Source organism: Camelus ferus, chromosome 13 (genome assembly GCF_009834535.1).
Source record: "Camelus ferus isolate YT-003-E chromosome 13, BCGSAC_Cfer_1.0, whole genome shotgun sequence".
In the NCBI taxonomy this organism is placed as follows: Eukaryota; Metazoa; Chordata; class Mammalia; order Artiodactyla; family Camelidae; genus Camelus; species Camelus ferus.
Window position 1 is genome coordinate 16,591,361 of NC_045708.1, and position 9,330 is coordinate 16,600,690.

Genomic DNA, 9,330 nt, shown 5'->3' on the forward strand with positions numbered 1-9,330 from the left:
GTTATTCTGGAGAAGGAGAATGCTCTGGGTGTAAAACCTGAGAGAGTTGTAGCACCAGAAACCCAAGCGAAAGTTGGGTCCTTCCCCTGCCAGCAGCAGACAGGCAGGCAGCAGGGTCAGATGTATAAGTGGCAACTGGGGGTGGTGCTGTTGGCAGCTTGTGGACAAGAATTGAGGTGGGTGGCAGGCAGGTAAGTGGCAACAGCAAGGTCAGTAGCCCAAGGGTGGCATCTGGGGGATGGTAGTGAGAAATGCAAGGGCTCTTGGCACATGGTGACTGCGTCTAAACCCCTACACAAGAGACATGACCAGTCCTAGTGTGGCTTCTGGCAGCGTAAGGCATGTCCCTGAGACCTTTGAGCCTCCTTTTGAGTTCCTGCCTGGAAAAGTTCGGGGCTGTCAAAAGAATTTACTGTTTGTTTTAGCCAACACCACACCTCCCTTTCTTGGTGCATTTACTAAAAAGAGTTTATTCTCCCTCAGTTTCTTTGAGATGTATATGTATCTCCTACAACTCCAGAGTGTCTTTCCTAAGGACTTGAGAGTCATCTCTTTGAAAGGTAATCATCGGGAAGGAGAGGGCCTTCCTTTCCCAGTCTGTCCCCTCCCTACTCCCTCACTCTCCCTTTAAAATGTCCTAGTCATCTCTGTGCACAGTGGACAGATCTCAGCAATATTTCTACTGTCGGTAGTTACTGAATAAAATCTGTTTTTGCTCTTTTAACTCTGGTCCGGCTTTGTTTATCTTTGTTAGTTGCTAAGGAGTTGGCAGTGGGGGGGGGGGGATGTCAAAGCTGCAGAAGGGAAGCGGGGCGCTGGTGTCCAGGTCAGTGTGATGATGATCGATAGACTGGTGCCTCAGGCAGCAGTGGTTTGGGCGGCATTTGAGGCCACATTAGGGACTGTCACACGGGGAGACGGGAGCTTTGGTCCAAGAGGGACAACAAGATGTGCAGTTCGGAGTGGTTGGATGTGGGCAGAGAACCTGGGAGATACCTTCTGGCAGCCCCCAGAGAGATACAAGTTGGGGCCAGGAACCCTAGAAAGGAGGCAGCTGGCATCCTGCCCCTTCACACATGTTAGCTGTTGGACCACAATCTTTCTATCTGTTGATGGGACCACATTTGTGCACACAAACCACAGAAGCAAATCACTTCTTACTGTGCATTATTGTGGTAATTCTTGGAGATTCCTGTTCACCCACGAGTCTCTTTACTAAGGACCATTTCTGGAGGTCATGATCACAGACCTCTTGCTGGAAAGGAATTTTATTTTCTTTTTTCCATCAAGAGGGAAAATTTCCTTTTGAGGGGAGAAAAGAGTGAAAAGAAAATTCTAGTAAATGGAAAATGATATGAAAGGCCCCTCTTGTACTTGATAAGGAGGTGAATTGGCTCTCAGGATGAGGTCAGACTTTTGGAAAATTAAGGAAACACCATCAGGGAATAGGGCTGGAAAAAGGGCACAAAGCAGAGAACTCAGGACCGGAAGGCTCCCTGCCTGCCCCTTTAGTGACCAAGGGCGGTAATGTCAAATGTGAATTTCAAGTGATGTTCAATTTTTATTTGTGGGCTTCATATTTGCTATAGAATTTGCTGTTAATTAAGTTTCCTTCTATATTTTTGTATTAAGATGAATCATTATTCCAGATATTTTTTCCCAGATAAGTGGAATGGGGCATAAACTAAGTGAAGTGGGTTACCCCCAAAGTAAATGGTACTTACCTGACTCAAGTAGATGAGTTTAGCCATCCTACAACCTATCTTCAAAAGTAAACTTTTTTTTTTTAAGATTTCAAAATACATTTAGGGTTGCACGAAAGAAGCATGATACAAAAGGGTAATACTCTGTATGATTCCACTGATATAAAGTTCAAGAACAGGTAGAAATTAATATATGGTTGTAAAAATCAGAACCATGGTCACCTCTGAAGGGGCTTGACTGTCAAGGGTTCATGAACGTTCATGAAGGTTCATGAAGAAATCTTCTGGGTTGATAAAAATGTCCTACATCTTGTTTTAGATATTGGTATTCTTGTTTCATACATTTGTCAAAACTCATCAAACTATGCACTTAAGAGCTATGTGTTTTTTTCTGCGTGCAAATTATATTTCAACAATAATTTATAATAATTTTAGATGGTGAACTAGCTTGGATTACTAGTTCCCTTCCTTAAAATCAAGCCTGGAGAAATTATGGAAGGCAGAGGGAAACATGAATTCCAGAACCAATGGAAAATAACCACAAGGCCACCAAATTAACCATGAGTCCTCTTTGCACTGCCACCCCCACCCCCAGATGGAGGCTGTCTTGAACTTGAATTTGGGAGGTAGGTACCTGCAGCCTGGGTGGAGGAAGCCTGCAGTGGCGGTGGGGGTGGGTCTGGAGGAAAATGATTTTGCTTCCTTTTTTTTTTTTTTTTGATTTGTATGTGTGTTTGGATAACTGTTTCATCAGGACTTGTTAAGTTTGGTTTATGGGTCTGCTTTGCTTCTGCCTGCACCCTCCATGGTATCTTAGGACAAATCTTCACCTTCCTCTGAGGCAGGTACCTGGGAGGTGATGTTGGCCATACAAAAGCCCTACACCAGGGTTAGGATGCAAGCAGAAACATTTTTTATTCTTATTTTTTATTGAAGTGTAGTTGATTTACAATGTTAGTTTCACATGTACAGCAAAGAGATTCAGTTATGCATACACATATATACGTACATTTTTTTCAGATTCTTTTCCATTACAGCTCATTTCAAGAAATTGAATATAGTTCCCTGTGCTATACAGTAAGTCCTTGTTGTTTATTTGTTTAATATATAATGATGTGTATCTGTTAATCCCAAACTCCTAATCTATCCCCCTGCCCCTTTTTCCCCCTCGGTAAACACAGTTTTTCTATGTCTGTGAGTCTATTTCTGCCAGAAATATTATTTACTATTCCCTCTTTCTCCAAGCCTCAGGGCTGTGGAATCAATTTAGGAAGACTGCCTCCTCTCAGTGTTTTTTCTCTCTAGGGGGTTGAGGGACACCTTGAGCAGTGGAGCTGCTTGGTGGAGTGAGCAGTCACCAGGAACCATCCTTGGTTACCCAGGGTTACCTGGGGATGGGGTTCTCCTGGCCCTGGGGCTCATCCCTTTTCTTCTCCTTAAATTCATAAGGGCTAATGTAAATTTGGGCTTAAACTTTAACCCTTCCCACTACCTTACCTCCAGACAAATTAGTTGGTTGATATCTGATTCGATTCTGATTCCTTAGCCACAGATTGAAACTTTTTCCCATTTCATCAGTCTCACTTTTCCTTTTTTGCTTCCTGCTTAGTTTTGCCTGAATAGACCCAGCTCTTTTCTTCTATTGCATCCTTTATTTTTGGTGCTTTAAAATCATTCCCACTGTGACAATTCCTTCCAGATGCTCATGTAAAATTCTATTCCTCATTTTCTCACTGCTTTTCAAATAAATGTTATTTCTACTTTTGCTTCTTTTGTAATTGTTTGCCTGTTATGAGTGCTTTCAAGATTCTCATTGGCTTTATGTTAATTGGTTAGTATGGAGTTGATAACGGTGAAAAGTTCCTTGGGCACAAGGACGACAACAGTCAGTAATGAACAGTGTTGTTCATTGTTCAATGGAAAACAACCTTTCACTGTAGCCGGCGCCATCTGTTGGTGGAAGGAATGGTTGACATTCTTTTCTCTGGCGTTTTTACTTCTGTGAGTCTGTAAACATTGAAATTTAAGTGGAAAAGCTTCTCTATACGTATTTTTCTGTGGCTTTGAAAATAATTCATTATATATAATAGATATCTTTCTTTGTCAAAGCACATAGATCTACTTCAACTTTGTTGTTCCATTTAGTATTCCATAGTATGGGTACATCATAACTTATTCAATCATTCCCCTATGGATGGACATTTAGGTTGTTCCTAGACTTGTTTTTTTCCCACAGATAATCTTATAAAATACATTTCTTTGAGTTTAAATGTACATTTCTTTGATTTTCATTGAAGCTGAGCATATTTTTATGTGTTTATTGGCCATGTCAACAAGTAGATTTCTACTTCATAATTTTTAAGGGTCACTCAATATTACAAGATATGGCTATATTGCAACTTACCCAGGTAGCCCCTGATGTTGGACATTGTGTTGCTCCTTTACGAATCAAACGTTTTTTATATTCCTGAACTGTCCTTCGGCAGGAGTTGGGGTGGGAGGAACTTGTGTGGCTGGCCAGCTGTCTGAAAAATATCTTGCAGTTAATGAACTGGCTTTTGTCATCAACTTGGTTAGGTGGTTTCAGATGTTTATATTTTATTGTGGAGACAGAGAAGCATAATTTTTGAATTGTTTTCTCAAACACTGAGTGCCAGCCAAACTTCCACATCCTCCTTTATTATTCTAAAGAATAATGATCACATTTCTAGTTGGATAAGCACTATCTCCAAACCATTTGTTTCCTTTTTTCTTTTTGATTTATGTGTATTTGGTAAACTGCCTTTTTGATTAGGACCTGCTTTAGTTTGTCCATGGGGAGATGTACAGCCCCACCACTTGTCATGTAAGACAAAACACAGGCATAAAACTAAGAGGACAAATTTTTAGTATTTCAGGGGTTTTCCTTCTTAGTGTCCATCCAGGGCGCTTGTCCAGTTTGTGGAGCTGACTAGAATAACCTTTAAAGATTTTATGGCAGCTTGAATTTTGTTTATAATTGGTTCATTCTAATGTGTTTCTCTTGGTTGATGAAGCCACGTCATATGTGATAGATTTAAGCACAGAGTTCTCTTTGAGCAGTCAGCAGGTTATTATACACTACTTGATTTCTTACTGTTCTTCCTAAGGAAGGATGCTTGGTCCCCTCCCTTCCTCTCTTTTTCGTTTTTTCTATTAAGGGATAAGCATACATATTACAACATCCAGACCCATGACAATCTTAAATGCTTGATGGATTTTCACACATGTACACATCCATGTGACCATCACCCAGCTCAAGACAGAGAATGTTTTCAGCAACCCAGCCAGCTTCCTCGTGCCCTTCCCAGTCTGTACCAGCCCCTGCTGGAGGAGGTAACCACAGTTCTGACTTCTGTGATCATCAGTTTTGCCTGCTCTTGCATGTATGGTGTGTACTCTTGCGTGGGGCTCCTTTTGCTCAACATTTCTTTTTCTGAGATTCAGTGAAGCTGTCGAGTGTGTTACTGAACCAAACTTGAGTCTGCTTGCTTGTGTACAGTAAAGCCAGTCTACTGACACCGCGTTGTAGCGAAGTAAAGTGCGGCGTTTACTGCAGGTGCCAAGCACTAGTCCAGGTAGCTAGTGCTCAAAAAGCCTAAACTCCCCAATGGCTTTCAGGGAAAGGTTTTTAAAGACAGGGTGATGGGTGTGTGATCAGCTCGTGGACATTCTTCTGATTGGCTGGGGGTGAGGTAATTGAGGGTCAACATAATCAACCTTCTGGTTCCAACCAGTCTAGGGTCTATGTGCTTGTGGGCAGCATACAATTAACTTCTTCCACCTGCTGGGGATTTCAGTATCTGCAAAACAGCTCAAAAGATATGGCTCAGAATATTATCTATACCCCTGAGGAGGAACTAAAGTTCCTGGACTTTGTTTAATGGCTAAACTATTATTATTTTGTCTAGCTTGATTGTGCTCCTTTGCTTCTGCATTTTCTCACTTCTCTGATTGGGTTTATTCTTTGGAACTCGGGGAAGGCCTAGGAGGCTAAAGTTTTTCTACAAACAAGAGGCAGGCGGAGGGCATGGGGTGGTCTGTTCAGAAAGGCCCCCTAGGGTCCTGCTGGGTTCCAAGTGTGCAGACAGCTGCTTTGTTGTTGGTGGTGTTGAGTAGCAGCCCATTGCAGGCCTCTGCTGCAATTTACTTATCTGTTTATCATTCGATAAATTTGAATTGTTCCCAGTCATTGGCTATTACAAATCAAGCTACTAGGAACATTTCTGTGCATGTCTTTTTGTCCAGACTTTCCCTTGGGTATATACTTAGGATTGGATTGCTGAATGAGAAGGTAGCCATATATTTAACTTTAGAAAAATCTGTTCAACGGGTTTCCAAAGAGGTTGCACCACTTTATATTCCCACCAGCAAGATACGAGCATTCCAGTTGCTCCGGATCCTTGTGAACACTTGTTGACAGTCTTTCAATTCAGCTGTTCTGATGGGAGTGTTGTGGTGTCTCCTCGTGGTTCTGATTTGTATTTTAAAGGTATTTGACTCTGTGGGTCATTCCACTCAGGCTTTTACTTTTTATCAGAAAAGACCTTATATTTCATGTAGTGGAATATGCCTATGTTTAAAATGGTTTCTGATGTAACTGGACAGATTTTACCAATTTGTTTATACCCAGCCTTGGCATCTGTATTCTCATAGATTTAAGAATATCTTTGTGCGTGTGTATGTGTTTGTACCTAGTAAGTCTCTGTTTCAGAGAAGAAGCTATCTCTAGGACGTTCTTGGAATATGGAGTCATGCCAGGTGACTCTACCTGTGTTAAGTCCCTCAGATCAGGTATCTTTTCAGTATTAGGAGAGGACTTTGTAAGCCCATGTCCCTGAGAGTCAGTTTAAAGCACCTGTTTACATAGGATTAGTAAGGGAAATGTGAGAAACTGGAGCAGTTCTGTCTCTTAAATATAAATCTGGGTAAGAAAAACCTGAAGGAGTGAATTTTGCTGGTCCTGGACAGTGGCTACCTTGAGGGCACCTTGGAGAGGATCCTTGTTAGATCAGTGGCAAATCTCATCCCTCTAAGTTATAGCTCAAATATCACCTTCTCAATGAGGCCCACCCTGATCACCCTATTAAAATGTGACACCCACCCCAGCTCCTGATTCTCTTTACTTTGTTCTTTTCTTCCCCTCGTAGCCCTTATCATCTTCTAACCTAAATTATCTGTTTATTATTGTGCCAGTTACAAGCTATTTTGGCTCCAACTTACCTTCCTATATTCTTTGTGATGCTGGGGCTGGGATTCTGCAAATGATATTTCTGCTTTTCCAGCTGGTCCCTGTTAAACTCTGCATAGACAATGCCTGAAGGAGGTTGCAGGGATGGAGGGATGTTGCAGGGATGGAGGAGGGAGGTTGCAGTGATGGAGGGGGGAAATTTCAGGGATGGAGGAGGGAGAGGGGACTTGCTCCTCCCGGTTTCCCGTGAGCACCTCTCCAGCTACAGATCTTCACCCCAGCAGTGGCAGTTCCTTTCTGTAGCAGCAACCGAATCCACTCTGCAGTATTTTTAATACTTGCAGAAGCAGCTTCAGCGCACCCTCATCAGAGATACCGGCACCAGCCAAGCAGCACCCACCTCCTGTTCCCCTCCCCTCCCCCATCTCCACTACTATGGTGGCTTCATAAGGGCAGGGATTTTGTCTGCTTTGATCATGGAGCTGTTCCAAGCAATTAGTATAGTGCCTGGGGACTTTGTAAATGTTGGGTAATATTTGTGGGCTGAGTGAATGGGTGGGGGCATGGGTGGATGATTGTAGGTTTATGAATTTATTTGAATTACTTATTTGACTGAGTTTTCTATTTAGGTTTTTGTTAGTTCTGAGCCAAGCTTAACTGTGAAATGATGTTTAGTGTATTACAATATTAAAATAAATTAGAATGTCATATTCTTTTTTGAGATAGAGACAGTCACCAGAACTTGGGTGTTTTGACTTAAGGTTCATCCCGTGACGTTTTGGGGACAGCCCTGGATTGGGAGATAGAAAAGCAGGGTAAAGCTACTAATGACAGTGACAGCAGAACATTACTCTAGTCAGTGGTCAGCTCAGGAAATCAACGTATTTAACAAAACAGGCTTTGGGACAAGCTCACTCTGGACCAACGAATAACCTTGCACGCTGTTTTAGAAACTAGTATTTTACAGTCAGGGCAAGATCACTGGTAGAAGCGTCTGCGTTGTGGAGATAAGACTAGGGAACAATCTCTCTAGCAAGAAGCAACAAGAGCATGTGCGGTCATAGTGACAACTAGTCCAAACAGAATTAATGTGGTGGTTTTTCCATTTGATCAGAGAACAAGTGAGGATTGGGATCCAAATGTGTCTTGGAGTACACATACTGCTAAAATTGGATCCATACAGAGAGGATTAGCATGACCCCTGCACAAGGATGAGATGAAAATTCGTGGAGTGTTCCATATTTTTGAGCTCCCTCACCCTCTCCAAGGACACAGCAGAAGACAGCCCTCTAGGAACCAGGAAGTGGGTTCTCACCAGACACCTCTTCTGCAGACATCTTGATCTTGGATTTCACAGCCTCCAGATCTGTGGGAAATGGAAGTTTGTTGTTTAAACCCAGAACAAAACAAAGCAAACCAAAAGACACCTGCAAAGGTATCCTGGAGACAACAGTGACTCAGAAAGTCACTGTTCATTAAAATCACTTTTTATAAAACCTAAGTTTTTAGTTTATCAAACACCATTTGGATAGCACCAAATATTTGGTTTGGACCTCCAAAAATTATTTTTAAGATCTTATTGTCCATTTTTAGAGAGTTGTAAACACTGTCACAGTCTTCAGGGACCATCTAGACTGAAAATAAATGATCAGCAGTAGGGGTCATGGAGTTCCTTCTTTAAGTTTTGGCTTCCCATGAAGAAAATGAGATTATTGAGTAATTTTGATCGTTTTTTAAATGTACGTATGTGTGAAGTTTTAACTGATAGTGATGTTGCACAGAGAGGTGTTAGGTGCACTCCTTTCTATTACTAGTGTTGTTATGTTTACTAAATGCTTTAAGAAAAGAGTCTGGTCCTCCGAGTCTTTGCTTGTGGTAGATATCTTCCTGGAGGTTGACTTGCGTACCCACACCATAAAGTCCTGGGTGCTTCTCAGCAGTCTATGGACTCAGGAGAACAAGGTAAGGTCTTTTCTAGCATGAATCTGAAGAAGTTTTCATTTATGGGTCTTGAAAGTGGGTCCACCATCTGGGGTATAAATTGATGGCAGAAGCAGGGAGGGATATGTAAAATTATAAGTGCTTTTTAAGGTCTTTTTGGCTTGTTTTCATCTTTCTTATTCTTCTCCTTATTAAGTAATATGGGTGAATCAGGATTTTTAAAATATATCTTCCTCTGATAAGACGGTCCGAGTTCAGATTAGATTCCGGGCAGGAATTCCTGCAATGTTTATTAGCCAAAGGGGAGCCTTTTTGGCTACTTAATGTTTGTGGTGGCACGTATTTTAGCTACATTTGTCTTTTAGAAAAAATTTTTTAAATGCTTCTGACCTCTGGGGATCACAGAGACAATATAAACTATGTTGAATCAGGAAGAATTCTGAGATTTTTAAAAACAATCTTTCATGTGAAAAAAGC

General features: G+C 41.6%; 1 non-coding gene across 1 annotated transcript; it reads left to right on the plus strand.

Moving 5' to 3' along the window:
- The first annotated feature begins 8,052 nt into the window (after positions 1 to 8,052).
- Positions 8,053 to 8,158, plus strand: LOC116668372. The gene has a single exon (XR_004325542.1). It is a non-coding gene; the product is annotated as a U6 spliceosomal RNA (small nuclear RNA).
- The last annotated feature ends 1,172 nt before the right edge of the window (positions 8,159 to 9,330 follow it).